The sequence below is a fragment of the Silene latifolia genome, chromosome 4 (genome assembly GCF_048544455.1).
Source record: "Silene latifolia isolate original U9 population chromosome 4, ASM4854445v1, whole genome shotgun sequence".
NCBI classification, from domain to species: domain Eukaryota; kingdom Viridiplantae; phylum Streptophyta; class Magnoliopsida; order Caryophyllales; family Caryophyllaceae; genus Silene; species Silene latifolia.
In genome coordinates, this window is record NC_133529.1 from 84,865,063 (window position 1) to 84,870,024 (window position 4,962).

Below are 4,962 nucleotides of genomic sequence, written 5' to 3' on the forward strand. Positions count from 1 at the left end.
GGCCAGCCAAAGACATGGGGAGATGGGTCATTTGTTTACGTTTTGGTTCGTTTTGACGGAAATTAGAAATATTCGTCGAACGCGATTTCGAGAAAAATAAAGTTCTTAAACACGATTTTACTAAAAGATTAAGTACTCATATGCCCAATATCCAAACTCGTTTACCCAACGACCGTAAGAAATGGAAAAATCCCAATTTTACGACTTTTATCCGAAATCTATTTTAACAAAGGAAAAGGTTTAAATATAGTTTAAATCACTTTTAAACATTTCTAAACTATCAAAAATGATTACATTTCTTCAAAATAAAATAAAGTTATATTTTATCAAATAAATTTTATTTCAAATAAATTAATATTAAATTAAAATAGATTAAAATATTACTCTTAAAATATAATAAAGGTCTTCAAATTTACGGGGTGTTACAATCATCCCTCCTTTTAAGAAGTTTCGTCCCCGAAACTTAGAAGAAGGAACATTGTATATATGTAGGTCTATCTCTTTAAAATCAAGTAAACAAAATCTTCAGAATATGAATGTATGAAATATAAGTGTCTTTTCAATGGAACGGAATATCCTCGTCGGCCGTTCAAGAACATCAACATTCCAAATCAAAGACATAAAAATATATATTTTTACACCAACAAATGAGAAAACCAATTATCGGACGTCTCCAATAACGAGCTTTACCACTCATTGACGTTAAAACCAGTGGAAAACATTAAAACATTTCCAAAAATCTTTAGTTCGAAACTCTATAATAAGGATAATAACTCCACTAGCTATGACCAAACTCTAACTAGGACTTTTAAACAACTAAGCAAGGACTACTAACGCGGAGAGTATTTAAGAGAAGGAGAGGGAACACTCAAAAGGATAGCTAAACTCACAAGAATTAGATAAAGGAACGGAACGTACCTCACGAGAAGAGTTCGGGATATTTAGCTAACATAGAAGATTCAAGCTCCCAAGTTTCTTCTTCGACATTTCCACAACGCCAAAGGATACGAACTAGGGGCACAACTTTGTTTCTAAGTTGCTTGTTTGCTCTTTTGAGGATTCGGATTGGCCTTTCTTCCAAAGTCAAGTTAGGCTCCAAATCTGGGATTTCTTCTTGAATGACATGGCTCGGGTCACTAATGTACTTCCTCAACTGAGATACATGGAAGACATCATGAACCTTGCTCAAATTCGGGGGCAACTCCAAACGGTAAGCAACGGGGCCAATCTTCTCAAGCACACGGAAAGGTCCAATGTATTTGAGACTCAGCTTTCCTTTCATACCAAACCGTTTCACCCCTTTCATAGGTGATACCTTAAGAAACACTCGATCATCAACCTCAAAGGCAAGTGGTCGACGACGGACATCGGCATAAGATTTCTGTCGGTCTTGAGCGGTTTTCATACGCTCTCGAATGATCTGAACCTGATTGATGGTCTCAGTCACCAAATCGGGTCCCAACACATGAGCATCTTGAACTTGATCCTAACAAACAGGACTACGACACTTCCTACCGTACAAAGCTTCATAAGGTGACATCTTGATAAATGTATGATAGCTATTGTTGTAGGAGAATTCCACAAGAGGTAAGCACTTCTCCCAAGAAGTGTGGAAGTCTAAAGCACAAGCACGGAGGAGGTCCTCTAAAGTCTGGATAGTCCTCTCAGTCTGTCCATCTGTAGCGGCATGAAAAGCGGTACTCATCAGTAGCTTGCTACCCATGGCTTCTTGCAAAGCAGTCCAGAAACAGGAATAGAATCTCGGGTCACGATCTGAAACTATATCCTTAGGCACTCCATGGTAGCGTACAATCTCCTTCACGTAGGCACCAGCTAGGACATCTAAGTTCCATGTCTCTTTGATAGGTATAAATCTAGCACACTTGGTCAATCGATCTACAACTACCCAAACAGCATCTTTTCCGCTAGCAGTCTTAGGTAAAGCCATCACAAAGTCCATGGAAATGGACTCCCACTTCCAAAGGGGAACATCCAAAGGTTGTAGCAAACCTCCGGGTTTCTGATGCTCAATCTTCACTTTCTGACAGGTAAGACACTTACTAACATACTCTAGGACATCAATCTTCATCCTAGGCCACCAGAACTGTAATCTCAAGTCTTTATACATCTTGTCACCACCAGGATGAATAGAGTAAGGAGAAAGGTGAGCTTCATCAAGGATCTTTGATGCGACCATAATTGGCGCATATTTAGCCCCCGAATTACCATTGTTTCTATGCTTTTTAGTGCTTATTTGGGTCATTTCTTATCTTTAGTTCTTTGTTTTGCATATTCTTTGAGATTTTGATCCCTTGGTAGGAAAGGAGTAAGAATCTTGCATTTTCATGGCAAAACAAGGCTAAATGGATCATATTCAATGACCAAGCATCAAGGAGAGACAAGACTAGAAGGCCTTTGTACATAGCTAAGTAGAAGATCAATGTTGAGAAAGGATCCTTGAGTCCCCAAGGAAATCCCCAAGGATTCTATGAAGAAAAGGGAAGAAAAGAAGAAGGAATGACGCTGTAGAAGAATCCGAACGGATCATCCACGATCCGTCCGTCCGCCCAGCTCAATCCGAGCGTCCTTACCCAGGATCCGCTCGGATCCCCAGCCCAATCCGAGCGTCTTCTGCCTTGATCCGCTCGGATCGTCCATGCCCCATCCGTCCGTCTCGACCTCCATCCGCTCGGATCACAGCACAGCATGGTTTCGTCCTTCAAGTTACAAAATGGAGACGCCCTTCTCTCATTGAATACCGGAGTCTCCTTGCTCAACTTAAAAAGTGTAATTACTAGTTTAGCCCTTAGTTAACCCTAATGCATCCTCCCTAATTTTCACTACAAATACCCCATTAGTCTAATTAGAGGAGCATGTTCTTCTAATCAATAATTAGAGTAGTTAATATCAATCAAATCTCTCTTCAATATTGTAATCAAGTATTAATCAAGTTTTAATCCAAGTTTTAGTTCCTTAATCTCTCTCTTGTTCTTACTTTATTTTGGGTAATTGAAGATTATTTGGGTTATTATTGGGAGATTGACAACCTCTCAATCTAGGATTCAAGTACTTCTATTATTCTTGCTTTATTATTGGAATCATTAGTAGGTATAATCTCTTAATCCCTTTTTAATTATTGCTAATTACTTTCATTTATTCATCATGTTTCATTATGTTAGTATGATTGACAACCTTTCTAGCATGATCAATATGATAATGAGTGAGTAGTCTCTTAGCTAGGGTTTAATGGGTGATTAGGGGAAACCAACATGGGGATGATTCATGCTTAAATCAATATGCTTTCATATCTTATTTGCTTGCTTGTTTTGATCTTAATGCATGCACATGTTATGTTTGATGAAATGCTAAGCCTATGAATCCTTGCATTTATTATCATCTACTATCTCTTCAACTTGACTTGTAAGACATAACCCAACTCGAGTCTTGTTAGACCATGCATGTGTTAAGTAGGGAAGATTAAGTCGACTTGTAGGTGTTGTACAATCCAAGAGATTCGGCTCAGGGACCCAAACTTTCCTAGGATTGTAAGATATAACCCAACTCAATCCATCACAACAATAATTGCTTGCTTATAATTTGAGAACATGTTTGTATGATCATATCCCATGAATCCCCTATGAACCCATGACACCCTAGTGCTTTTAATCAATTGTTTACACCCTTATTCTATTTACCTTGTTAGTTTATTTTCATTGCTATTTTAGTTTAGTAACCTTCTACATCAACCCAACTTGTGACACCCCTAGACACCACTAGTAGCAATAGAAATCTTCGTTTTCAATACCCGTCCCTTGGGATCCGACCTTTACTTGCCTCTTTACTAATTTGTAGAGTTGTTTGTGAAGTATAAATTGTGTTTTGTATCGACCATTGACCAACGACCACATTTGCTTAATTTGTGAACTAAATGGCTCCGATCAAAAATGGCGCCGTTGTCGGGGACGGTGTTTAATTGATTTAAGATTTCTTTTGTTATTTTTAGTTGTGTCTTTTTCACCTTGGGAAGTAAAACTCCTCAAGGTTTGTTCTAATTGTTTTCTAGTTGTTTGATATTTTGCATGTCTAGAAGGTTACAAAGAGATTTGTTACCTTTTGACCGTGAAATCGAAAGAACCTTGACGAATAATAGGAGACTTGTTAGGAGGAATTTGGGAGGTGTTGGTGAAGTTGTCCAACCCACAAGTGAGTTTGTCAATCCTTTCGCAATAGAAGGAGAAGATAACCCATTAAACAATACCACACAAAATCCACCTACAATGCCTAAATTCTCGTCACACTCTATACCCACCGAGGAGGATCTACCAAACGGTACTCCTACCCCACAACATCTTACCGGAAACTTTATTGCCAAGTCCGCCTTCATCCAACTAGTTGAGAGGAGCCAATTCGGGGGCATGCCAAGTGAGGACCCTCATTCTCATATGGAAACATTTTGTGATTATTGTGAAGCTATCTCTCAAACGGGCGTGACTCAAGACCAAATTAGATGGGTCTTATTTCCTTTTTCGTTAATCGGCACCGCAAAGCAATGGTTGAAGGGCCTTGATAAGGCCACTCTTGGAATAGATTCTTGGAAGAAGTTAGCTCTCGCTTTCTACAAAAAATTCTACCCACCGGAAAAGACTAATATGCTAAGAGCTCAAATTACGGGTTTTAAGCAAAGGGATGAAGAATCTTTGTATGAAGCTTGGGAGCGGTTCAAAGGTATTTGTCGCTCATGTCCTCACCATGGACTTAGCGAATGGTTTTTAGTGCAACAATTTTGGAATGGTTTATATGAAGATTCAAGGAACATTCTCAATATGGGATCAAATGGAATGTTCACCGAAGTTGATGACAATCAAACATGGAACAAGATTGAGGAAATGGCGGTCCATAATTCGCAATATAGTAGGCCTCGCAAGGCTACTAGAGGAAAGTATGAAGTGGACACCGTTACTC

The 4,962-nt window shown here is 38.9% G+C and overlaps 1 non-coding gene across 1 annotated transcript; it reads right to left on the minus strand.

Annotated features, from left to right (window-relative positions):
• Positions 1-4,649: 4,649 nt before the first annotated feature.
• Positions 4,650-4,756, minus strand: LOC141654251 (small nucleolar RNA R71). The gene has a single exon (XR_012547813.1). It is a non-coding gene; the product is annotated as a small nucleolar RNA R71 (small nucleolar RNA).
• Between the last annotated feature and the right edge of the window lie 206 nt (positions 4,757-4,962).